Source organism: Psammomys obesus, unplaced genomic scaffold (assembly GCF_907164565.1).
Source record: "Psammomys obesus unplaced genomic scaffold, mPsaObe1.curated_primary_1811, whole genome shotgun sequence".
Classification (NCBI taxonomy): domain Eukaryota; kingdom Metazoa; phylum Chordata; class Mammalia; order Rodentia; family Muridae; genus Psammomys; species Psammomys obesus.
The window spans coordinates 12,367,790-12,395,078 of NW_026593286.1; the positions used below are offsets into that span (position 1 = coordinate 12,367,790).

General features: G+C 45.7%; 1 protein-coding gene across 2 annotated transcripts in view; it reads left to right on the forward strand.

Moving 5' to 3' along the window:
* Positions 1 to 11,418: 11,418 nt before the first annotated feature.
* Serpine2 (serpin family E member 2) overlaps positions 11,419 to 27,289 on the forward strand; it is a 57,559-nt gene continuing 41,688 nt past the window's right edge. The window contains exon 1 of one of the 2 annotated variants that reach the window (XM_055616884.1): positions 11,419 to 11,547. The gene's annotated coding sequence lies outside the window, so the exon portion shown is untranslated. Of the gene's footprint in view, positions 11,548 to 11,581; positions 11,900 to 27,289 lie in introns of those variants that run through there. The other variant, XM_055616883.1, reaches the window with a different exon arrangement.

Here is a 27,289-nt window from a genome sequence, read left to right on the forward strand (position 1 = left end):
AACTATAGTTTAATGTAAGATGGTATTTTCTGTTGTTTACAACCTCAGGATTTGAAATTTAAAAAAAATGGCAAAAGGTTCTATACTCATCCCCACTCAAAAAACAATCTGCACCGTTGAAAGACACATTACTCATTCTTTAGGGTTTAAGGCAAGAAAGGATATCATTAGAATGCAAATATCATTTGAAGGGAAGTGTAGCCAGCATTAAAACTCATTTATCACCTTAGCTGGGCAGGCTTCTAGAAGAAGCCTCAATTTGGATGACATGATGGGTAGAATCCCAGCACTTCTCAGGGCTCCTGGGAGACTTGTTTCGAAGGAGCCTGCATAAGGCTGGGGCAGAGAGGAGGCTCCGAGCAGTGAGCAGCACTGGGAAATTGAGAAAACTGGGCTGTGGGTAGGAGCCTCGCCCACCTGGACTTTCCCTGTTGAGGCAGCTGGTTGCTTCTGCAAACTATTGTGGACCAGCCAAGCAAAGGAGAGACACAGAACAAGAGCCTGAAAAGCTTGCTGTTCCACAGTCTGTTTACTTCCTCTGGACACTCCCTCTCTGGTCCCCATTCTTTCAAACCATAGACTCTAAATGAGCTATAATAGCCTCAAAAAGACCAGATTCATCTAAAGCACCATTTCTCATTTGTTGCCTGTGATTTAGGAGGCAGTGCAGAATCAGGAAATGTAAGTTAGAATAATGGTCATAATAGCTGCTGATTGAGAGCTTTTTGTTTGTTTTGTTGGTTGGTTTTTTTGGGGTTTGTTTGTTTGTTTTACATAATTTCATTCCAACTCATCCGTGAGTCTGTGAGGTAGTACGGCTGCTCTTTCAACAACAAATAATGGGAGACGGAGAGGTATGCGGGAATTGCCTAAGACTGCAGCCTAGGAAAGAAGAGAGTTTGGATGTGAGCACTATCTTCCTGGTTCTAGGCACAGGCTCTTATCTCATCTCCTCAGCCTCTTCTTGGCTTACCTACAACCTAGCAGAAGTCAGTTAGGTTTTGGCCCCTAGCAAGTGAGATCAGCCTTCTTAAACTGTAATGTACACCTGGCTCAACTGAACTTTTTTAAAAAATAAATAAATAAATAAATAAATAGGCTGTTGGCCCAGAGTAGTGGTTCACACTTTTAATCCCAGTAATCAGGTGACAGAAACTGATGGATCTCTGTGAATTCGCCACTAGTCTGATGTACCTAGTGAGTTCCAGGCCAGCCAAGGCTGTGTAATAAGATCCCCATCTCAAGAAAGAAAAAAAAAAAAAAAAAAGGTTTAGAATACAGTGGGTGTGGCAGGATCTGAGATGCCACCTAGGAGGCACATTTCTGAGGCTGATAGCCTGGGATGCACATTTTTAGGAGCAGAGGCCTGGAACCACATCAGTTTTGATTAGTATGCCTGAGCAAGAGGCTTGTTAACAGGTTCAGATTCATAGGACCGTCTCATGAGTAGATGTGAAGAACGGATTCCCAAGTGCATTCTTCAATGAGAATCTCAAAGATGATCCTGCAGACTCCCTATGGAGTTCACTTTAACCCAGTAGGTTGAGTGATCTGTAAGGCTCCTTTCTCATTCTAGAAGTCTTTGAAGATATACTCATTGTTAAGATGCTATAGATATAGCTACTCCATGAGTCTCACTGGCATTCTTGATGCTCAGTTATCTATCCCTAAGCCCTTTAGGGCAAAAGTCTCCAAAATAGATTGTAGAGGCTGAAAAGAGTCCTTTAGATGGCTCTTTATGTGATCATTGCTTCAAACGTCGCCATGGCTTTCTATGTCTGGTATAACAATAATTGGCTTCTATTCCTTAATAGGAGCCAGTCTTTCCTCAGAGCTTCATAAACATGGGATCAATGTTACCCTCATTAAAGCCAAAATGGTGTTCAAGTAGAGGTGATAAGTGGAAGCAGGGTACCTTCTCACAGTTGAGACTCTGGTGGCCTGGAAAAGTAAGAGCTGCTGCATGGCAGTGCCACAAGACTAACAGCACAGATCAGCTGTGATCTGTGGCCTGCTAGAGCTGGGTAAGAGCTTCATCCTCAAAGACTGACACATTTACGTTGATGATGAGTGTTCTTAACTCAAAAGCTGTATTGGTGATTAAGTTGTCTTCTCTGTTTGACCTGAATGAAATATGAGGGTACATAGGGTCTGCCCAAACATCTATTTATGAAACAACATAGTTCTTAGAAAGCTTTTCTTGTCTGGTATGACATAGCCAAGAACTTAAGAGGCTAATTCTTTCTTTCTGTAAAGAACTAGACATCTCATCTCATGACACTTATCTTCATCATAATTCCCCTCTCTGGCAACTGTCAATAGGATCTGGAGAAATAAAACATTATAAATGTTATCATTTGTTACTCTTCAGTGTTTCAGACATGATAGGAGGTGCACCTGAAGGGTTGGCTTGGGAAGCTATTACAAAATACCCTAGACTAAATGACCTTTGAAGAAGAGAAATTTATTCCTTACAGTTGTTGAGGCTGAGATATAAGAGCAAGGTCCCAGTTGAGTCAGTGTCTGGTGAGGGTCCATTTCTTGCCTCACAGATGTCTATCTTCATCTCCTCTCTATACTATAGAATCTATAGCTGAACAGTGCAGATGAATAAAGAAAGGTCTTTCTCGGGCCTCTTGTACAAGGGCATATAAGTCCATTCCTGAAGAATCCTCATGGTCTAATCATGTCCCAAAGACCTCATTTCTTTGTTTGTCTGTTTGTTTGAGTTTGTTTGTGTGTGTGTTTGTTTGAGACAGGGTTTCTTTGTGTAGTTCTAGCTGTCCTGGAACTCGCTCTGTAGACCAGGTTGGCCTTGAACACAGAGATCCACCTGCTTCTGCCTCCCAAGTGCTGGGATTCAAGGCGTGCACCATCACCACCTGGCAAGACATTACCTCTTAATAGCATCCATTGGTCATCAAGTTTCAGCATGTGAACTTTAAAGGAACACAAATAAACAGACCATAAAAGTTGGTGTAGAACAGATCTAACAAAAAGTCAGTTTGGATAAGGAAAAACAACTGTGTATTTTTGGATAATTATTATTATTATTATTATTAATAATAATAATACATGATGCTTTGGAGTTTACAGTATGTTTCATCTAAGCTCATGAAAGACCTTCTGTTATTCTTCTTTCAGACTTAAGAAAACAGCAGCCCAGAGACATTAAATGGCTTCCAGATGATCACAAGAAAGTAACAGAAATAGACAGAAATCCGGATATTCTGCATCCATGTGTCGAGTCTTTTGAGTTCTTTCCATAATTCAATGCTACAAAGGTGGAAGACTTAAAGTATAAAAGAGGGAACAAAAATATGCAAATAACACAGGTGCCAAGCCTCACTTGGTCATTGAGTGGCTGTCCCCCTTCAGAACAGTGAAATTAATTGAATTGTCCCCATTCATTCAATAATCATGTTATAGTCTTTTGTAATAATATTATTTCATAATAAATTATTATAGTTGCTGGTCACGGTGACACCCACTTGTAATTCCAGCACTCAAGGAGTCAGGGTCAAATAGATCTCTGTGAGTTTGAGTCCAATCTGGTATACAAAGTGAGTCCATGATAGCCAAGGCTACACAGAGAATCCCTGTCTCAAACAAACAAACAAAAAGAAAGAAATGAAAGAAAGAATAGAAGAAAAATTATTACACTCTTCTCAGTTGAAAGAACTGTATGAAAAAGTAGAGATATCTAGAAGCAAACCCTTGTACTGAAGATAGGATATGGTTGTATGGCTGATGTTCAGAGCTATGGGACTGTTGAGTAAGCAGTGATTGCTACTGGCTGAGAAAGAAAGGTTGTGATGGTTTTAGTGAGCAAAAGGTGGTGGATTGTGCCCCCAAATGGTTAAAGTCACCTGCTTGTTTCATGCCACATATCCTCTTGAAATGTGATTTTGTGATTTACCTTATTATAAACTCAATTTCTGGTCCCCCAAATTTCCTATGTTGAAGCCCTAAACTCACTAATGTGACTGCTCTTGAAGATAGAACATTTAAGAAGGTAATTAAAGCTAAATGAGGCACAAGTGTTAGCCCTTAACCCAGAAATAGTGGTCCTACAGTTTGCATGTGACATGGGCCCTCCCAGGATCATGTGCTTGTGCTTTTTTGCTGGCATACTTTGTTCCCTGTTGGTAGTACAGGCTTTCTTGGGCAGCTATGTTGCAACTTCTGGGGAAGAAGGCATGGCTGATGGAGTTGGGTCACTGAGTGTGGACCTGTGAGGATTAGGACCAGCCCTGTTTCTAGCTTGAGAGCTCTGCTTTCTATCTTGCTGAGAGGTGAGAAGATTCTGACAGGCAGATGGTTTCAATGCAGTGAACACACACACCCAAGTCTCCCTTGCCATGGCAGACCAAGAGCCAAAAGAAACTTTTCCTACCTTAACTTGTTTCTAATCACTGTCTCTGTCTCTCTCTCTCTGTCTCTCCCCTTCCTCCCTCCTTCTCTACTTCCTTCCTTCCCTCTCTTTTTCCCCTTTTCCCCTTTCCCTCCCTCTCCCCTTTCTGACAGGTGAGAACACAATGAGAAAGCAGCCACTTGTAAAGTACACAGTCCAGAAAATTTTGAATATCTAACGCTTTGTTTAGATTTCCAGCTACCAAAAATGAATGTCCATTCTTATGCCACTCAATCTATAGCGTGAACAGATGGACAGAACTCTAAGCAAGAGGTAGAATCAACTTTGCCTCTACAGATCTTAGATAGCTCCTGGCTTGCTTTGAATTGAGGCACTGTGCCAAATTCAAGACAAGTGTTTAAGAGAATTTTCAGCTTTGGTTTTCACCATCCGGGGGTTTGAACCATCACACAAAGTCTAATTATGACTGTGAGAACCGCAGGCGAGGATATGCCTTTGAAGGTAAAGTGTGACTGGATGGAAAAAGGAACACAAAGATGAGAAGCAGTAGAGAAGACAGAAGATAGAGTTCCAGTCATCTCCACTGAGGAGCCATGCATGTGAAGGAAACCACCTTCAACTTGCACCTGTACCAGCACGTGACCTATGGAGGTTTGAGCTAATTGGCAAAGCAACACCAGATTTCATGAGTGAGAAAATGGGCCATTTAGGATAGAGAAAATGATTTGAACAATGGCACAGTGATAGGAAAAAAAAAAAGTAATATAAGTATAGGTAAATAATTATGATTGATAAGGCTTCAAAGAATATAGTAGAGAGAGAAAAAACCAAAAAGGTGGTACTACAAAAGTGGGCGAGGATAGATTGCGGGCTTTCACCGCACTTTTTTATTCTGTGCAGTTAGGATGTGTCAGGTACTCTGCTCAACCCTCTGTGGGTTAACTCGTCATCACTTGAACTTATTCATTCTGTAGTTATTCCACGTTATGCAAAAAAAAAAAAAAAAAAGCACATAAATTTACAGTTACTTAGCTATGAAGACAAAAGCTGAGCACAGGCATTCAGCTTCCAGGTGACGCACACATCACCTCTGCAGAAGATTGTCTGTGCAAGGATTGGACAACAAGGCACTGTCTCAGCAAATAACAGATGCAACACCTTAGAAAGACTAAGCAGCTGTAGACAGATTCTGGAAGCTACAAGAGTAGGACAGGGGTCATGGTGTGGTCTAGATGTTATGTAATAGGGAAAAATATGGAAAGGAAATGAACAAGTCGGATTTGGGGAAGAAACAGCACCCAAGGACTAGCAGAGTATGAGGTGACGAGAAGGCCAAGAGGGAGTGAGAACCATTCTTTTCTTTTAAGAATTATTTATTATTTATACAGTATTCTGCCTGTGTGTGTGCCTGCACGCCAGAAGAGGGCACCAGATCTCATTATAGATGGTTGTGAGCCTCCATGTGGTTGCTGGGAACTGAACTCAGGAACTTTGGAAGAGCATCCAGTGCTCTTAACTTCTGAGCCATCTCTCCAGCCCCCTTGTTCTTTTCTTAATGGCTTCAGTCATTCCTGTTAGCAAGCATGTGATGGAGAACTGGTTTGGGGATCCAATGGTTGGTCTTGATAGTCAGCTTAATGAGATTTAGAGTCACCGTGGCAACAGACTTCTACACATGCCTGTAAAAGACTGTCTAGAATAGGTTAATTGAGGTGCGAAGATCCATCCTAAATGTGGGTGGCATCATTCCATGCACTTAGGGAACCAGGCTTAATAAAATAGAGAAGACTGCCAGAGCACCAACATTCATTGCTCTCTGCCTCCTGAGTGCAAAGGCAATGTGATCAGCTTGCCTTGGGCTCCTGCTGCTATGACTTCCCTGCCATGGTGGGCTGTAGCTTTGATTGGTGAGAAAACAAAACAAAACAAAACGCCCTTCCTTTCCTTGTTTTCATTAACATTTTGTCACAGCAGCAAGATAAATAATAACACATGGGGGGAGAGAGCATGTGTGTTTTTAGATTTTTTAGGTGGGGTGTGATGGTGAAATAATAAGTGGAGGTTTTTAGTGACTGTATCTATATCTATATCTATATCATCTATATCTATATCTATATCTATATCTATATCTATATCTATATCTACATCTATATCCCCTCTGGACAATGATCCAAACTAGTTATAAATACATGTTTTAGAATTCATCCAGAACTAACCAACTCACAGGTATCCAGTAAGGCAGTGAAAGATCCTATAATGTAGAAAGAGCTCACAGAAACACACATTCTGGAGCTTCTACTCAGAAGGGCAAAGACAAGGACAGTGCTGAGATCCAGGTGAGAACTCCCATCTCATTAAGCTGGGTTGAGTAATCCCCTAACCACTCTTCCCAATCCTTGGAAGACTCAAAGTACTGGGAGGGAATCCAGTTAACTCGGTTGTACGCCCACCCCTAAGTTAAGGGAAGCAGGGACAGTTTGAGTTCTATTCCCAACAAAATGGTACATGCAACAGGAGAAACGCTTCACTGGAAGGGAGAGATGGGGAGAATGGGTAATGGCTGGCTACATACTCATCACTGTGCAACCCACTCTGGGAGAGTAGAAAAGGTGTAGCCAAGGGCAAGCAGTTCCGCCAGTGGGAAGAAGATGATGAGAGAAAGGTACAGGAAAGCAAAGGAATTAGAAGAGTTGCAAAAGACAGGCAAGGCCTGAGAATTTAATACTGCTGGAAGATCGTGAGGAATGATAAAAATCTACTGGGTTTAGCAATGCTGCCGGTAACTCCGGGTATATAAAGATGGAGTGAGCGGCTGGTGGAGAGGGAGGAGAGAGAGGAGAGACCAGTGATGGGTCTGAGTGGCTAGATTAAACTCATGGAAGTAGGCAGGCAGCATCCCTTGAGCTGTGATTAAAGAAGTGCTAGGTTCCTTGAAGTGTTGGGAGCCATGTGATTCTTAAAACCTGTGCATTCTATTGTGTTTCATGAGATCTAAGCAGAAAGTAATACCTAGCCTAGCACTTAGTAATGCCTGTGCTCCAAAGCTGTCAGTGAAAAGTAGACAATAAGAAAGAACAAATCGACTTTCTGGCTTAATCAGTTTCAGAAGTTACAGAGAGAGGAAATTGGATTTACTTGAAACCCAACTTTAAAGGGAAATAAAAAGACAAATGTCTTTTATAAGCTCAACAGGGACAAAACAGCGGTGCAAGAGCCGCAGAAGGTAATTGTATAAGTGAACTGTTATAACCGGTCTCCTTTCTCTGGGTTGGAACAGTCTTACAAAACAGGATTTGCATCTGTAATGTTGTGTAACAAGCAGCTTTGTGGTCTAATATCTTTTAAACAGAGGGTAGATAGAAGAGAGGTAACTGCCATCTTACTATCATAATCTCCCTCAGTCTTCCAGACAAAACACCATACCCAGCCAGGAGCTGAGGACAGCTTTTACTCAAATACAAGGTCACTTTATGTGGGTCCACAGGGGAGCAGTGGAGGTGGGGTGGGGGGATTCACATTTATTCCATGGCACTCAGCACTGGACCGCATCCAAGAGACGAAACGAGACTAAATAGATCATTTGTTTTATTCTGTTTGGGAATTTCTTGCATCCCTCCCAACTGCAGCTTATGAACACAAAGCCAAAGTCAGAGCCCTGACTGGAGCTGGCTAACTTCCAGGTCAATATATATATATATGGACTAAACAGCTTGAAGCTGTAGCTGCAGATTAAGGCAAGGCACACAATTGAAGGATGAAATGAAATTCTACTGTGAATGGGAAGCTGGGAAGGAAAAGCCAGGTAGAGTTTAAGTGATTTGTATTGCTCAAACAAAGCAGAGACAGAGGCGGGAAGGCCGAATCACATGGAAGCACACGTCTTTGAGAAATATACTTGCAAGAAGGCTTGGATGCTGAGAGGCAAACCTGCAGCTTGAGCCCTCCAGCAGAGGTAGGCACACACCTTCTCTGGACCTGTGCAAAGATGACGGATAGCAAAGTGCCTGGCTGTGTGAATGGCATACAAAGTGTACCCTGGCTTTTTGCCTCTGTCCTGCCTTGTGGGCATGAGGAAGGTGGGCCAAGAAGCAGCCACGCACACTCAGTAATGAATGTCGTTGGTATTCCTAGCAGATCCCGCTAGCAGAATGAAGCTTTGTTTGGAATCCTTTCCTCTGGGGGAAGTTCACAATCCGTCCCGTCCAATGGCCAAGGAGAGAGAAAGGAGCATTCGTGCCTGGGTTTATTTTAGTATATTAGTTAACACTGCCTCATGTCTGATTTCAGAACTGACAAGTCAAGTACAGTATTGCTCAAAATGTTCCTTTGACACTACTGGGGAGAATAGGGAAGTGAAAATGTAAACAAAAGAGGCAAATCCTAAAGACTCCTGAATAATTTGTCCATCCAGAGCAGTGGTCCTCAACCTTCCTAACGCAATGACCCTATAATACAGTTCCTCATGTTGTGGTGACCCCTGACCATAAAATTATTTTCGTTGCTGCTCCATAACTGTAATTTTTCTACTGTTATGAATCGGAATGTAATTACCTGATATGCAGGCTATCTGATATGCAACTCCTGTGAAAGGGTCGTTTACCCCCAAAGGGTTCACAGCCCACAGGGTGAGAACGGCCAGACCCTGTTTATGCTCACTGGGAAAAGAAGAGGGTTTCCCCTTCAGAAACCGCGTCAGCTGCATTACAAGACACCCAAATCCTTCAAGGTTTGTGCATTTCTCCCAAAACAGCTCACTTTGGGGAACTTCCCTGAAAATTTAGAGCTGCAAATCGTGTTTTGAGATACGAACCACTGTATCCATGTTAACATCACGAGAGCGATATTATGAAATCGCTTTGCAAAAAACCATCACTGGACAAAAACGAAACTGGACGAAGTGTACACCTAAAACTATCTCAATCAGCAATGTCAGTGTGAAGACAGAGAGGCAGACATGGATGCAGAGAACCCCCCTTCTTATCCCCACCCCCTTCACTCACACTTCTAGCTTGTCTCTCTAGCACAGTTGGTCTCATCCTGGGGGTTGCAATCACTTTGGGGGTCAAAAGACGTTTTCACAGGGGTCACGTAAGACCGTCGGAAAACACTTGTATTTACAGTACAGTTGACAACAGTAGCAAAACTACAGCTGTGACGTGGTGAGGAAAATAATTTTATGATTGGAGGGGAGGTCACCACAGCCTGAGGGACTGCACTGAAGGGTCGCAGGAGGCAAGTACTCCACCACCTAGCCACACCCTCAGCCCCTAATGCCCTCGTCTGGAAAGTAGCTCTCAGATTTTCAAATCACACACACACACACACACACACACACACACATGCGCGCACATGCGCGAGCACGCGCACACACACACACACACACACACACACACACACACACACGCCGGGGTTGGGGTGCTACTGGGCTTTCTTCTCTCACCTCCCTCAGCTCCTCCATGTGAATTCTCCGTATCCACAGTCCACCCTCCCAGTGCAACCAAGCTACCACCCTGGCATTGCCACTTCGGAGAGTCTCCTTGCATCTGTTTACCTTGTCCACACACATTTCTGAGCAACTGCCGAGTGTGGAACAGCAGTCTGGACACAGGGGATGCCCTGAGCCAGGAACCAAATAGACAAGGGAAAAAAATCAAATAATGAGGTTTATGAGGAAACTAACGGGGAAGGAAGTGACTTTAACCCAATAGTCAAAGAAGGGTTCCCAGAGGAGGTAAGATTTGACTTGTGGCCTGGTGAATGAGAGGGCAGTCTCTCAGGGGCATTTGGGACCGAGGGAGCAAGAAAAATGAATGGGATTTGTAAACTGTCATGACTGTAGAGCAATGCGGGAGGGGGGGGGTGAGGGTGGGGTGGGTGTCTTTTTTGTAGATTGCATTTCCTTATTCCAGGGAACAAACCTTCCATTGCATTTGTTCCTAGATGAGAAACTGTGAAACACAACACAACACAACACACACACATGCGCGCACACACACACACACACACACACACACACACACTGCAGCGAGAGAGACAGAGAGGTAAAGAGAGAGAGAGGAGTCTGTCAGGGACATAGGTGTGTCAATGCGGCCGCACTGGGATCTTCTTCTGAGTTGCCTTAACGGTGGACACAGGTTATTTCAGGCTCCCAGGAAGATGTGCCACCTTTTTTCTCCACAGGGGCCAAACGTGGGGCCTGCTGGGGAGGCATTGAACCAAAGGCAACAGACATTACCATGAAAGTCCCTACACACCTAACTTGAACAGAGAGAGACCGAAGAAGGCAGAAAGGGAGACCCAGGGGACAGGCCGTGGGGCAGAACGGCCATGTGTTGCTGATCTCCGGGCTGCAGCAGTCTCCTACTGATGAGGTCTCAGGAGCTGAAGGACTAGGTTCAGAAGACCCGGATTCCCAGGGCTGTAAAGGTACCTCATGCTGTCACCACAAGCAAGGGGCCAGTTTTCTGGATGATGCCCTTGCTTGTCCTGTCCCTAGGAGTCCTACGCAGGCTCCTCCCCTAAGCAGGGATAAGTTGGCTCTGGGGCACCTGGAGAGTGAGGACCTGTTGTAGACCCCCGCGCCCTGGCTCCCTCATCCCCATCATCTGCAGGACTGCTCACTGTCGGCCCCGCCCCCCCCCCCCCCCCCCCCCCCCCCCCCCCAGGTCGAGGGCAGCCAAGATGACGCGTCCTGCGTCCCGGGGACACACCCCTGGATTCGCTGTAGCCCACTCCTTTCCACTCCCCACACGCCCATCCGGACGACCCACGTGCAGCTCGACCGGGGTTGGCGCCGCACCTCGGGCCCGGCGCGTCTGGCCGGCGCTTTCAGGGGACCCGGACCCCCCCGCGAGAGGGCGACCGCGCGTCGGGCGGGGGGTGGGGGGCGTCCCGGAGCTCCCTGCGGTGCAGGGACCTTGCGGCCGGCGCACACAAAGGCGGCGGCGGGAAGGCGGGGCGGGGCGGGCCGGGGGCGGGGGAGGCAGGAAGGGGCGGGGGCGGCGGCGGCGGCGGCGGTGGCGGCGGCGATAAAGCCCCCGCGGCACCCGGCCGGCTAGTGCTGTGGTTGCTCGGGAGCGCGGGCTGCACGCGTCCCCGCCGCCTGTCCCCCTACCGCCGAGCGGACCTCACTCCCGGCTCTGGCCGCCACCTGGGGATCAAAGCGAGGGCGGGTGAGTACCGGCTGCACGGTCCCCGCCGCCGGGAGGGGAGCCGGGGACTGTCCCCCGGGCTGCGCCAGGGCGGGAACTTTCTCCGACCGCCCGGGCCAACGCTGCGAGCGCGCCTGGCTCCCGCGTCCCCATCCCGGAGGGCTCGGGCGTCCAGGTGTGCCCGAAGCTGGAGGAACGCTCCCGGAGCTTGGCGTAGCTGCGGTGGGTCCGGCAGGGCTGCCAACCGTGACCCTGAACCTGAGGCGTCTGGGCACTTACGGGTGTCCCCGACCCCTTACTTTGCTAGTGCGCGCCCGGGACAGGGAGCAGGAGACCTGCTCTCACTTGTTACCTTTGCCCGAGCAGTGTGGAGGTGAGCAGCGATTTGGGGGAGGGTTTCAGTTCACACTGGCCTTTGCAACAGGCATATCCTTCGTATGCGGTAGCAGCCCTATGCTGTTTATTATTTATTTTTATCATCTGTAGACTAGGGAATTGCGAGGCCGCTGAGTGACTCCAGGTAAGGTGAAAGTACTCAGAAATCCTGGGCGGCATTAGGTATTTAATTTGCCCCCAAGATAAGCAGAGAGGGAAAGCTGCTATTACATAAGACAGCACTCCACCTTCAGGTATTAGAGAAGGTGCTGTTGAGGATTTTTAGTGTTTTAATGAACAAAACAGAGTCTCCGCGTGTCTCTCTTGAGAAATCTCCAAACGCGGCTGGATCTTGCTTTGACTACTTTGCAGAGAACGTTCTTATATTTAGCATGAATATAAAAAGGTGTTTGGAGGTTTGACTTTCTCTTTCAAGCTGGGAAAAGCAGTTTATTTCTCTGAACCGTTCTAGTACAATTAATCTGATAATTTTGTACTTTGGAGACCTTGTATCGGAATGGGAATCCAGATAGCTGGGAGAAATGTCAGCATTGCCGATTTGTGTATCTAAAGCACACTTAAAAATTGAAGGTGCTTTCAACACTTTCTGTGGCTTTAAAACAGTAAGTATACGCTGTTGGCAACATTTAAGCAAAAAATTCTCGAGCTATGTGACCATCATCTGTGGAGTTTTGGCTGTTTTTCAAAATAGGGTTTGAAATTTTTGTTCAGTGAAGGGTGACTCCTGAAGGTCAGGAGAGGATGTCATCATTTTTTTTTTTTCTTTAAAAGAATCTATGCAGAAAAAAAAAATTCCCTCCCATAAACTTGACATCTTAGCACAATTTTGAAAAGACGGAAATTGCTGGATCTCCAAAGGATGTTGATTTTCAGCTTCACACATAGGTGATTTGACAGTAGTCAGAGATGGGTTAAGATGGAAGAGTTGGAAGTGAGTTGGTGACCTGCCCAGGCTCCTGGCCGCCCTCCATATTGCTGCCCTCATCCAGCCAGTTCTCTCGCATGGTCTGGGTCTTTGGCCTCTTTTCCCTCCTGTGGCTGCGGTGCTTCAGGCTCTCACTTCCGTGGCCATCTGGGGTCCAGTGGTTTCCACCCACTCCATCTACTCAGGCCTCTAAACATGAGACTTGCCTTCTCCTGGCGGTGCTCCGCCTCTAAACTCTGTCAAAAACTCTGGCGTCTGCTGGGCTTAGTGGTATATATGCTCAAAATCCCAGCGTGTGGGAAGCTGGAGCAGGGGGATCACTGTAACCTTGATCTGCTTCCTGAGCTGCAGATCAGCCAAGGCTACATAGAAACACCCTCTCTGAAACACACTATCCATTATCTTTAAACCCTAGGCTCCTCCCCCTGCCCCAGGTTGCAAACTGCCTCTCCCATTGTGGTCTTCAACAGGAAGGGTTTTTCCCTGTGCCTTCCATGCCTCAGGTTCTACAGGTGACCTAATGACCCACGCTTCAGAGGAAATAAAGGCCACCAGATGTGTTCCATGGGCCAACCTATAAGCATTTCCATATTTACCCACTTATCTGCTCAGTGTCCCCAGGCCTGTGTGCGCCTTAAATTTCCCTGGGACACTTTTCACCTTTGCTAAATATAACAGATTCCTGTGTTCCTAAGATTATCATTCTTATGGTGGTGGAGGGGGTGGGGAGAGAGACAGGCAGAAAAGCATATCTATGGTAAATACTGTGGTGTAGAAAGGCAGAGAAAGTAATCAAGATGAACTGGGAATTTGTAGAAGATGTGAGAGAAGGCTCCTTGTGTCAGTGACTAATGTCCCCAGCTGTATCATGAATTCCAAGCCTCCCTCTGCTCGGGGAATCTCCTTGCTCTTGTTGCCTATTCATTCTCTCATTAGCAACCCTATCTACCTCAGCAGTAAGTTTGCATTACTCTAACTTCCCTTGTTTGGCATTTTCACCTTACCCTTGGTGATCACCAGATCGCTCCATTCTTCTAAAATTAGTTGCCACTTCTCCACTTTTCCATTTCAGTTCCTGCAAGTCTCTCCAGAACAGAAAAGCCTCTGGGTTCCTGTATGAGGTGTCTCCTGGGTGCTCAGCTGACCTCTGGCATCTCCTAGGTGCTCAGCTGGCCTCTGGCATCTCCTGGCTGCTCAGCTAACCTCTGTGGCATTTGACCCCAGGCATTTTCTTTCGTGCCCTTCTGTAGCTAGCTTTCTTCCCTTCTGGCTTTCTTTCTGTCATCTACCTTCTGGAGTTTCCCAATACTCTGCCTCTCCCCGGTCATGTGACCTGTAGAATCTTTGACTGAACCAGTCTCCCAGTTTCACTTATCACTGCTATACCATCTGAGCTAAAAGCATTCTCCTGTATTTGAGCTACTTACCAGCCTGGAGGCCTGGGACCAACTTTATGCGTTTGTTGTGGCATGCAGGCATCCATGTAGGTGTTTGCATGTGTGTGGAGGCCTGGGAACAGCCTCCAGTGTCATTCCTCAGATACTAGCCATCTTGCTTTTGTTGTTTGTTTTGTTTTGTTTTGTTTTGTTTGAGATAAGCTTTCTCACTGGCTTGGAGCTCCACAAAGCAGACTAGGCTGGCTGACCAGTAAGCCTCAAGGATCCTCTTATCTCTCCCTCTTCAGCTCTGCGATTACAAATAACACACCATCATGCTCTTGTTTTGTGTGTGTGTTGGTCTGGGCATTGAACTCACATCCCCATACCTGTGTTTGGGTGGCAAGCACTTTATCTTCAAAGCCAGCGCTTCTCGACCTTCCTCAACCTTCGGCCCTTTAGTACAGTTCTTCGTGTTGTGGTAATCCCCCCAACCATAAAATTATTTCCATTGCTACTTCATAACTGCAGCTGTGCTACTGTTATGAATCGTAATGAAACTATCAGATATGCAGGATATCTGATATGTGGCCCCTGTCAAAGGGTTGTTTGACCCTCCAAGGGGTCACAACCCATGGGTTGAAAAGTGCTGGTCTAAGCTAGCTCCTCAGCCCCTGACTTTAGTTTTTATGTGCACCCCATATGTACCTCATTAGCCATTAGTATCTCATTAGTATCTCTTTTTATAAATGACTGTGCAATCCCCCAAGGTATATAGGTAATTCCTAGTTTCTGCATATTGTGCTCTGACGAGAGACAGACTTGGTACTTGTCTGTGCTTTGAGATCTCATGAGATTCCAATCTATTTGCTTGCCTCTATTTTGCTTTAGTGTGTACAAATGACAAAATGGTGGCCAGTGCACTACTTTCGCCTGGCAAACCTTTATTGGCCTGAATGAAATATACAGAAAATGAACTAATACTTGGAAATCTGGAGGTACCTTGGATGTACTGCTTCTTAAAGGCAGAAGATGTGGAACACCATGAGGCTTCCATTGAATGTGGAACCCATCAGCAGGTGCTAAGGTCCTAGCACCTGCCTGTGATGGAGAGCTGCTTTCTGGTCCCCATGGAACTGTGCCCTCCCCACCCCCACACTGACATCAGCTTTGTGGCTTTGGCATGAGTAACTGGGCTGGGACAGCCATTGGCAGCCTGGAAGTCTCGGGGGCTTATTGCAAGTTTCCTGCATCAAGCCTTGCATCCTGTCTGCCTTCCGCGTTCTTACTGGCTCAGATCACTGCAGCCTCCCTTCAACTGCCTGCATCCCTCCTGACACAATCTGGTCCCTCCCTCTTGAGATGGAGTTGAACAGCACTCTGGAATGGTGGTGTTGTGTGGGGAGATTCCTCAGGTTGAAAGGTGAGCACTCGGTGAGTGGTAAGTTTTTCAGCATTACCCCTGAGCATCTCAGAATGCTTTCACTGTGGCTCCTACAGAATTCTGATATCACCTTTCCTGTATCCACACTGCAGCTTCTACTGTTTCCACATATATCACCCCTTCGCCAGTTCTATGTAACCCCTCCACATGTACACATACAGACACAGATACACACACACACACACAGACATGGATACACACACACACATTCCAGGAGGACATAGGGTTTGGTCAACTTATACCTCAGGCCATACTGAAGAGACTAAGTATGGACACACAGTCCCAGAGACATACAGTTCCCACGGTCATGCAGACCTTTCACTTGTCCAAGCCAGAACCTTTTTCCATGCCGTGGCGCTCAGGGAACTTCCCATAACATTCCAGGAACTCGCTAGGCTGGTAGCCAGTTGGTTACCTGACCACATCTGTGCTCTCTGCTAGCCTTCCTGCCTCCCTGCCACATCCTCTTCTAGAACAGTGTTTCTTCCACAAACTGGGCTGCATGGGTCCACATACCAGGACATGCACAGTCCTCCTACCCTGGTCTTACTGTACCTTTGCCTTCAGTTCTCCTCTTCCATTCTCTCTGTCTGGATAATTTCACCTTTTTTTCAAACCCTGATCTGGTTATCTCCTATCTCCTGTTCCAAAAGCCACTCCTGGTAATCCCTGTTTACAGTCCTTGGGGACACACATGCAGTGTACGTGTGTGTGTGTGTGTGTGTGTGTGTGTGTGTGTGTGTGTGTAGTTACCTGCCCCTTGTTTTAGTTGTATTTGTACCAGCAAGGGTGTGCAACCTAATGGCATTCAACAGATGTGTGAACTGAACCATCGTCATTTTTTAAAGAAGCCCGCTTGCTTCATACGCTCTGTGGAACAGTGGCTGTTCAAGCTAAAAGGGACCTCTTCACAAGACCCCAGCTTCTGGTTGTGGTCCTCCTACTTTTAACATATGTCTTCATACTTTTCTGTGTGGATACGTGTGTGCATGTGCTTGTGTGAGTGACGGCCAGAGGACAACCTCAGATGTTTCTTTGGTGGTAGCCAGCTTTTTGAGAGTCTCTCATTGACGTGAAGATAATCAGTTAGGCAAGACTGCCTGGCCGGAGAGCCCTAGGGATCCGATTGTCTCCACCTCCCTAAGTGGGACTACAAGTATATGCCACCATGCTTGGTGCTTTTTTTTTTTTTTTAACCATGTGCTCTGGAGCGTTGAACTTGGGTCCTTGAGCTTGCAGAGCAACACTCCTGTTTCCACATTTTAGACAATGTTCTCAGCGACCATGTGTTTTGAGGTAGAGCTTTAGGGAACACAGTCCATACAAAAGTGCCGCCCTGCCTGTGTCCACTCCCATTACCCTCCTGATTGTTCTCGGCCTGCTGCTGTCTTCCTTGAGACCCACTGGCTGAGCTGCGCTCTGCCAGTCATGGCTTGTATAAGGTAGGAGGATGCGTAATGGTTTACTTCCACGAGCCTCAGTCGTGGTGGTGATGATGCGTACCTTCCTGGTGGCTTTTTTTTTTTTTTTTTTTTTCTTTTTTAGCTTATTTTGTCATGGTGCTGTTTCTCTTCAGCCAAATCTGGTGAAAAGAACCCCTGGGCTGTAGAGGATCTGGGCTGCGCTACTAATAGTCTAGCTATGTAGAACTCAGTGTCCCTCTGTATACAGTGGCTGCCACCGAAATAAATGACACCCACGGTGTCTTATTAAATGTCTTATGGATTTTAGAAAATCTATAACTTCATGGCTTTCCCTTCTAATCTAGCTTTCTCATAACTATCAAGTCTGGATTTTATTTTCCTTGAGCATATTATTCTGTGCCTACACACCATGAAGTTCCTGTCTATCTCTTTCCTTTATAATATTGTGAAGTCATCATTTAGCATTAGAACTTAGAAATAGCATCATGGGCCAAGGGGAAGATTTAGTTGATGTTTCTACTCGGAGGCAGTTATGAAATTGTTAAATGAATTAGGACCCCTAAGCTTGGATCTTCTTTGTGAGCCTGCTCCTCATATATAAATGTTCCCAGTTCTCTCTTCCAAACCATCTTTCTTCATGAATAGATTGCGTGCCTGAGGAGGAAATCAATGTTGGTTAAAAAAAATACCCTTGGGGACCAAATGGAGTCAAGCACAGCAAACTGCATCTTAAGGTTATTTCTTATCTGTAAGTTCCCAATTTGTCTCAGGATGCTGAAAGCTCAGTGCTATTTTATTATTCTTTAGAGAAGCGCCATTTTCTACTGAATAGGGGGGATCTTTTACATAGCCCACAAGTCTCTGCTTTGTTTTTACTGTGTGGTTTTTTAGGTCTGGATTTAAGCCCAGGCTGGAGAAGTCAGGACTCCTCCTGAATTCCATTTTGCCAGGAATGGCCACCAAGCCTGAGCAACCTCCTCATTTGTAATCCTGTGGGTGTAGTTGTGTATTCTGACAAGCACGTACTCTGTTTCATCTCTGAATCTCTCTCAGGATTGGGTGAGCACCCTAGTTCATGATCAGATCAGGAACACCCAGACCCATGCTACTGTTTGACCTTAGCCTTTATCTTTACTTCGGAAGATAATTGGAGAATAGGACTCCACTGTGCCATTCTGTTCTTATCAGCCGATTCTTGTAAGAAAACACTGTCAAAAATTTAACATTAAAACACACACACACACACACACACACACACACACACACACACACACACAATGAAAAAGCTACAGGCGTTTCTTGTTGTGGCTGGAAACCTGGGTAGAAACATTTGGTTTTTATACATTTGCCTCTGTGTTCCCCAGCAGCACCAAATGAGAATTTTGGTTACTTAACAAATTTCTTTTGCGAGCATACCAAAAAGAGCATCAGGACCCTGCCACCCTTCTGCCAACCCTCCTCTGTGGAATGACAACAAATCTAGCCTACTGAGCCCTAGCAAACACCAAAGGAGAGACTTAAAAGCATTTTAGGTGACTACAAAGGCAAGTGGTTATATCTTCCTTCCAGGAGGGCCCGGTAAGGAATAATGGAGATGTTTTCTGGTAAAATTTGTGTTTTGTTTGTTTTTTCTGAATATGGATTCTGAATATGGATTCACTGGAGAAGTTCTTTTATTGAGGATTTGGTCTCTGTTCAGATCGTATAAATTGCAATTAACACCCGCATTATTTTTTCTTCATAGTGCAAAACCCTAATCAACTCCAGCAGAAATGTGTTCCACAAGGGCTTCTCCTTTTACTTCCTGAGCCTCAGATCTGACACTGAAGTTGGAACCAGAGACTCAGTGCCTCTTCCCTCTTCACCTCTTGACTCTGGTCTCCTCACTCTTCTCTCTTCTTTTCCTCACCTACCATGACGTCATCTAGCCCCAGGCTTTTCTCTTCAGAGCCCCTTGATGAAGACGGAAGGCGCTTTCCTGCCAGTTCTAGTTGAGGACAGGAAAATCGCTGGGAGAAAATCTGATTGGCTCAGTTCTGATCACGTGCCTTTCTCTGCACCAATGGCTGCAGTTATGGGTATGGGGCTCTTAAAAGTGTTTGATTCTGAGTCAGCTGTCCAATGCTACGGGTCAGGCTTGCATAGGCTGTGCTAAGCAGTTATCTTCAGATGGAAGAGGCTCTGTGGGCTCCTTGATCTTGCTACCTACCACTAGAATAGGTGCAAATGTCGCTTCCACTCCTCCAGTTTTGGAAGAAGAGTGGAAAAGCTGTTATGTTCGTAGTCATACAGCCCGTGTCCATCCATGACAGAGTGAGCTCTGTAAGTCTGTGAACTGTGAGCTGATAGCATGGGTCACAAAGACTTAGATCACTTCTCAGCTGTGTTTTGCCTTCTCCAAAAGAAATTCTTCCAAATCGCACCCTTCCTTTCAGGCTGCTGCCTTTCCCACAGGGCATGACAGCTCATGTGCATAAAGCAGGAAGAGGCCCACACTTTGATGTCGTTTGAAGTAATGTGTTTATGTCAGTTGGCTTCCCAGTTTCTTCCTTAGCCATAGGCCCCAACCCCCACCTGCCCTGACACTTGAGTCTAAAATTAGTGCTGACCTTTGGATGGAAAAGGTAGAATGCCTTTACACACAGTCCTAAGGACCAATTTAGCCTGAGCTGGATAAAATTTTCACAGAACCAAAAAATGAGTGTAACATGATTTCTTTAAATTCAACTGTTTGGGATTTCACTTTATACTTTATTCAAAACTTGTCCCTTCTGCATAGCACAGATTTGCCCTCCCTCCTTCCTCTGCTCTTTCTCTTACTTTTCCTCATCTTCGTCCTCTAGATTTGGAGCCTGGTAGACTTTGGTTTGAATTCTAGATCCCATCGGTTGCAAGCAGGAGAGCATAGCTAGGTTTCTAAGCTTCTCTATGCCCCAGCTTTGTCTGAGTTGGGCATGAAGCTCTTGAGTGTTGAGAGGACAGAGCGGAGACAATGTTGTAGGTTGGTGCAGTACATAGCAGTAGGAATGGACTATTAACAGGACAAGAGGTGACCATGGTCTTAGTTTTTCATTGCATTTGCCACAGGGGTATAGGTGAGTGTTTGACTTCCCCGAGATTTCTATTCTATGTGTCTCTGACCCAATGCATTACTCGCTCTGTGTATTTGGCACCCCTTTCTCTCTAGTCTTCCATCCTGTGATGCTCAGTAGGCAGCACTCCTTGTGGTCAGCCTCAAGTCAACCGAAGCATCTTCCTCCATTTCTCTCCACTTTCCTATGGTGGAGTCTCTCTCTGCACCTGACTGTGGCTCATCCAGCTAGGCAGCTTGCCCCAGGGATGCTGTAAGTGTGCAGCCCGAGTGAGTGCTGAGATGGCATGTGGACCACCTCTTGTAGGCTTTTAAGAGGGCTCTGGGGATCTCAACTGTAGTCCACACTTCTGCGGCAATTATCTACCCAACTCAGAAATGACCATATTAAAGATGTGTCAAATATATTTAGATCATGCTGTCATTTAATTATGATTGGAGTTCCTAAATATACGAGAGTTCTAAGAATGTTTAACTTGCAAGTGTTCCTAGATCAGACATGCATTTTCTGCTGTAGTTGATAGAGCTGTCTTAGGCTTTTGCTGGCACTTAGCCATTTGAGACTTAATAGAACACTCTGAGTATGTGCCTGTCTCTGAGTTGTTGTTCTGACAAAGGCATTGAAGATGCCATGGAGATTTGGTGTAGTGGCTAGCTTAATTATAAAAAGAGATTTTTTTTTTTCCCCTAAAGACAAGAATTTTCTTCTGAAATTAATTTATTGGGAGAATCACATCACCTTCTGCCAAATCTATGTTAGTTTCTGAATACAACATACTGGTTAAGATAGCAATTTAGAAGATTGGCCACAGCTGCTCAAGTATTCATAACAAACCTATTCTTGTGCAGCAAGGTGGTAAATTATGAAAATCAGAGTGCTGATTGTACAAATGTGAATTAATTCAACATAGTTGAACTGTGCTGAAGACAGTTGTTCCTACGGGTATGCGTCACTTATTTGACTAGTTTTGTTTTTTTTTTCGTAAGACAAGTACATCCTTTGTGTATATGATGGTTAAATTATGATATATCCTCCTTTCTTGTTCCAGTTGTGGGTGTCTTATCTATCCTGAGAGAACCCACAAATCTATCATGGCCTTCTGAGTTCCTTTTACTGTGCCTGGCATAGAGGAGCTGAAAAGAGGGTTCGAGGAGAAGAAGGAAGGGAAAAATTGCAGATAATCAGTATGTCAAGTGCTGTTAGGCACTTTTTATCCTTACTCTGATGAACCTTAATGACACTTATCATAAGGTGGGAGTGGGTCACAGTTTATAGTGAGAAATCATGAGACTTAGATGTGCAGAGCAGTTTGCATGGATCAAAGATACTAGGACCGTGTGTCCCCTTGGAGGAAACTTTTTATTCGAAATCACTGTTTTCAGTGGTTGAGCAGCAAGGCGAGACCATTAGGATAAAAGGTCAGGACTTTGCTGGGCAGGGAGTCACCTTGGGAGTCAGATGAACTCGGGTTTAAATCCCAGCTCCACATGTAATTGCTGTGTGGTGCAGCCCATGTGAAGTATTCAGTACATCTCTGTGCTCCACTTCCACGGGTGGCAAGTACACGTGGTGCTGATCTTCCCCTCTTCGTATCATGTCTGTCCCGTTGCACACTGATGGAGCTGGGAAATGCAGGCGTTTAACTCCATGTCAGGGTCAGGGTTGTGCCAGAACTCCCCTTTTCTCATTGCTGTCACCTGCTGCTCTCCGTATGTCAAGTCTGGGTACAGATTTTCAACAGCATGCCCTGCCTGCTTCCTACCCCTTTGCTTGTATTCCTTAGATATATGGCCATCTCACTGGAGATAGGAGGACCCGGAGGAGACAGGAGCTCCACAAGGAGACCAACAAAGCTAAAAAAAAAATCTGAGCCCAGGGTCCCCTACAGAGACTGATGCACCAACCAAGGACCACGCATGGAGAGGACCTAGACTCCCTGCTCAGATGTAGTCCATAGGCAGCTCAGTCTCTATGTGGGTACCTGAGTAAGGGGAGCAGGGGCTGCCTCTGTCATGAACTCAGTTGCCTGTTCTTTGATCACTTCCCCCAGGATATACAGCCTTGCCAGGCCACAGAGGAAGAGGATCCAGGCAGACCTGATGAGATGATAAGCTAGGGGCAGATGGCAAGGGAGGAGAACTCCCCCTTTCAGTGGACTAAGGGAAGGGGATAGAGAGGAAGGGGGAGGGAGGGTGGGACCGGGAAGAGATGAGGAAGGGGACTATAATCAGGATGTAAAACAAATAAATTGTAAAAAAAATATTTTTTTTTTAAAAAGCAATATGGCCAACTCATGTCCCCGCTGTCTGTAATCGCTCCCATCATCCTGAAGAGAAATTTGTCTTAAGAGTGGAAGAGATTCTACAAAGTGGCTCTTGATGTGTGTGCATCAAGATCCTGTAACATCCAGAAATAGAATGACAGTGTTTTGAGCACCTACTCTGTAAAGGTGCTTGGAGGCGCCTGTTGGTATGTGTGGATAGGACTGGCATCAGCCTTGGAGGTTCTCATCCTCTTCTGTTGAACCATTTCTGTGTTCGGGTTAACCTACAACAGTGGCATCTCACAGTGGTAGAAGGGAAGCAACCACAGAGTGCTGTAGAGGGTACTAAAGCGACAGTGAAGGGGCCGGAGAGATGGCTCAGTCAGTGAAGCTGCCAAAGTGCAAGGACCTGGGTTTGGATCCCCGGTGTTCATGCAAAATCTGCAGTGGGTGTCTCTCTTCCCAGAATTGGGGAGACAGATAGGCAGATCCTTGGGGTTAGCTGGCTACCTCTTCTAGCTGAAATGGTTAAGGTTCAGGCTCAATAGGAGATTCTGTACCAAAAAATAAGATAGCAAGCAAGAGAGGAGGACTTCTGACATTGATCTCTGATCTCCACACATAGGCCCATGGGCAAGCATGGCTACACATTCACACATGTCCACCACACAAAAACATACACGAGTATATACAGATGCCCGCGCTCAAAAGACAGTGATGTCCCATAGAGTGGTTTTTGCTTTTTGCCAACATGTACTGTGGTGATCAGTATTCCCTCATCAGGGCAGACCTCTGGTCCTTAGTCTTTCACTGGGTCAATCATAAGCTGCCAAAACTGATAACACTAATGAGGTACCATAACCAGATCAGACTGGTTAGTGCTGAGTGTGGATTGGATTGTTGAGAAGCCTCTACCTCCTATGTCTCTTATAAAAGGAGTCTAAAAAGGTAGTTTGTGACCTTGAGAAGAAGAAAAGCCTATTGGTATCCCTGGGAGCCGCGGGCTGGGAAGGTCTTGCTGCATCTGTCCAGTGGCCTGGAGGGGATTGTGGTTGAGGGTGGTTCTGTAGATGAGGAGCTCAGACTCCCCACTGAAAAGTACAGGCAAGTGACAGAATTTCCTCTGTGCCGTGAGGGCAATGACAGCCAGTTCTTAGGCAGCTGGCTGGGAGGCCTCGTGGTGCTTATGAGAAACCCGTCATGTAGAGAAGTGACTTAAATGTCACAGGGATGCCTGTGAGGTAAGTCTATGCACAGGTGAAGGGTGAGGATGTTGCTGACGGATATGCATCTAGATGCCCTGTGGATAATACGGTCTTTGCTTATTTTACTTGTATGCCCACAAAACTCCACGTGCCATAAACTTTGGAGAGTTATTCTTCTTTGTTTGTTTTTTTTTTTAATTGATTTGTTTCTGCCAAGATAGCTTTTTGGGCTCTCTGTGGCTGACTATAAGCAGACAACTCCTTTACAGAGAAATTAGTTTGCACACAGAAGATGAATGTTTTAGTGGATGAGTTTGGAAAGTATGAACCATTGTTCGTGGGGAGCTTGTACTTCCTTTCAGTGTGCATGGTTCCAAGAACAGGCACATGTGAAACTGGGAGCACACTCAGAAGGCCTATTTCTGAGCAGGGTGTACAGGCAGCAGATCACGCCTAATCAGTGCCACCGTAAGTCATCCAAAGGCAATACAAGGGAAACTTCCTCTGTGAAAGAGGCTTGACACTTAAGGGCCATGCCTGGGTGGGATGTGGAGGGCTTCCCCAAAATTGTTCCACAGAGAAAAGGGGGTGACTGTCCAGTGCAGCCCGTCTCAGTGTTGTGCTCAACGCTGAGTGCGCTGTTCAGTATTTACAGAGAGAGCTAGCTGGCTGACACTCATGAGCAACTGGTTGAGAACAGAGGAGAGAGACCCATTAGCCAGACATTCTTCCAGTCATCACTTACTGTGAAGAACTGTTGAAGTTTGCATGATGAAGGGGGGGGGTATTTTCTTTTTAAAGGAGGCAGTGAGATCACTAAAGCCGTAGGACCACAATTGCCAAGTAATTGAATGCTGTTACCTATGGTCATGTTCACTGCTGTGACAGATATGCCCAAACATGCAGCATCGTACAAATGCCTTGGAAGGTTGCTCTCCACATGCAGAGTGCAGAATGGGAATAGCTATGTGAAACTCAGCCTTCCAACACTCCATGGCTTCACTTTATTAACCTGTGCTGCTCAGTCATTGTGTTGGTTGGTTTTGAGATGGTGGCAAGACGCAGATCAGGGAGGATGGTGGGATGGGGCAGGTCTGGGACAGAATATATCATCTCTCCTATTTTGCTAAATATTTAGTCTTCAGTTCACTTACACCTTCATCATAGGCCAAGATATGCCATCCAGCCCTGGGGCTGTGATGATGAGAAAATGGATTTGCTGATACAGTCGTTAAAGTTACTGTTGCTGTGATAAAACACCATGACCAAGGCAACTTAGGAGGACAGGATTTATTTCAGCTTACACTTCTAGGTGACAGTCCATCACTGAGGAAAGTCAGGACAGGAACCTGGAGAGAGGAACTGAGGCAGAAGCCATGGAAGAGTGCTGCTTACTGGCTTGTTCCTCATGGCTTGCTCAGCCTGCTTTCTTATAGAACCCAGGACCACCAGCCCAGAGGTAGTCCAACCCACAATAGGCTGGACCCTCCCCCATGCTTCTAACCCTTCTTTTTCTTACCACTATTCTAATTTATTTCTTCACATATTCTTTGTAATGTAAGTCTTGGAAGAGATGAAAACCTTCCTTTCCTTTTGTAGCACCAGGGCAAATTCCCATACAGGGGTAAGCTCTCTACCACTGAACTCTATCCTCATACCCACAGGAAACACGCCCCCCCCTTGCTTACCTCCTTTCTTTATTTAGAAATATTTCCAGATCCTTGCCCTTGAACGCATATGTATTTACTTATGTGTTTAATTTATTTTTGGAAAGTGGCTCATATAATTTGCTTCCACCTACTTATATGTTGGTAATACTTTCTTCCCAAGTGTTCTGTTTACTGGAACTCACCAGAAAGTTCTGCTCAGGAAGTTTGGCTGTAACAAACCTGGGTGGGTGGACAGGAGACTTTGTTATGAGAACTACCCTGAAAAAGAAAAAAAAAAAAAAGGAGACTCTGAATGTAACCTGGTCACATCAGTCAGTGCCATTGCAGTCACAATAACAAGTGGGAAACACTGGCTCCGTGTTTCCTGGTGGAATCGTTTTTTTGTTTGTTTGTTTGTTTTTAGTGTGACGTCATCAATGAAGTTAGAGAGCATTTTCTTCAATACCTGAATTTTAGTGTCTGTGTCTGTTCTGGAACATGGGTGTCTTAGGAGTCTAATTTAGCTACAAGGATCCTTTCTTCCTGCCCCCCCCCACCCCCCTCAGCTTCATTACAGGCTCAGCTTTTGCTTATGTTCCTTGAGTTCACCCTGGGGAAAAGATTATGTATACTCTCTGGTGCCAGGGGTAGGAAAAGGCGTGCAGTAAATGATCAAATGGTGCTCCATTTTCCCTGCATGTCAGAAAAAGTGGCTTCTTAGGTTACGTTTCCTACTGGGGTCCGCAGCATGAGGTATGGAATAGAAGCTCAGAGGTTGTCAGGACCCAGTGTTTTTAGAGTTAGAGGGACTAACAAACAACAGTTCAACAGACAGAAGACCCACCAACAGGGTCCTTTGGCTGAATAGCATACATACCCCATGGTGTGATGGTTCCGAGATAGAAGCAGGAGGATCACCATAAATTTAAGGTTAGCCTGGCCTATTGCTGACTTGCAAACAGGCCAGGGCTGCATGGCAAGACCTATCTAAAAAATTGAAACACAAACCAAAGCAAAACAACATGGAATCTCTAGGAGAAGCTACTTGTTATAGGAGTGATTGGGGAGTTTGTGCAAGTTGCCGGGTGTGTTGGCTCACACCATTATTCTCAGCACCTGAGTCAGGCAGATCTGTAAGGGCATCCTGACTGATATAGCAAAATCCAGGACAGCCAAGGCTACATCAGAAAATAAAATAAAAGAGATGGTGCATGTTAGTGGCCTGATTCATAGAACTAAAAGCCCAAAGTAGCTCCATGTACACTGTTTCCTAGTCAGCGGGCACAGGTTATGAAAAGTTATACACATTTTTATACACAGCTGTAGATTATGTGAGAGCCTTGCGCCTGGGGACAGGTCATTGAAGTGCCTAGGTTGTGAGTTCTTTCATCCCAGTTTCATTTCTTGTTTTGTAGAGCGAAGATGAGGGTTCAGAGTGTGACTGCAACTTCCAAGCCTTCAGTAGATGTAGATGTGAGGTCCCTTGTGTTTCCCGACTTTAGATTCTAATGATTTTTATTTTCTGCTAGTCGTTATTAGTTACCAGTTGCCACCACGACTGGTCCCTCCTGCTTAAGGAGGGCAATGGCTTCCCCTCCTGCTCTCACGGTCTTCTCTACTGTGTAGCGAGACACTGATAATCAAACAGTGTGATCATTTTTTTAAAGGGAAGTAGCTTGTTGGCCTGAAGCTCTTCTTACCACCTGTCACTTTTTGTCTTGCTTCTTTTCCCTTTAAAGACTTCTGTCACTCATCCACTCTGAAGGTTCTTGGTGTAGGACTTCAATAACTGCATTGTTAACTTGGGAAGTGCACCTGCAAAGCTCTCAGAAGTGGAAGGTGATCACGCCCTTCTCCCAAACAGCACATTTTAAGTCCCCAACCTCCAGCTTCATCCCTATATGTGTTGCCATCAGCCACCTTGATCTGGAATGCCCCCCCTACACACACACACACACACACACACACACACACACACACACACACACA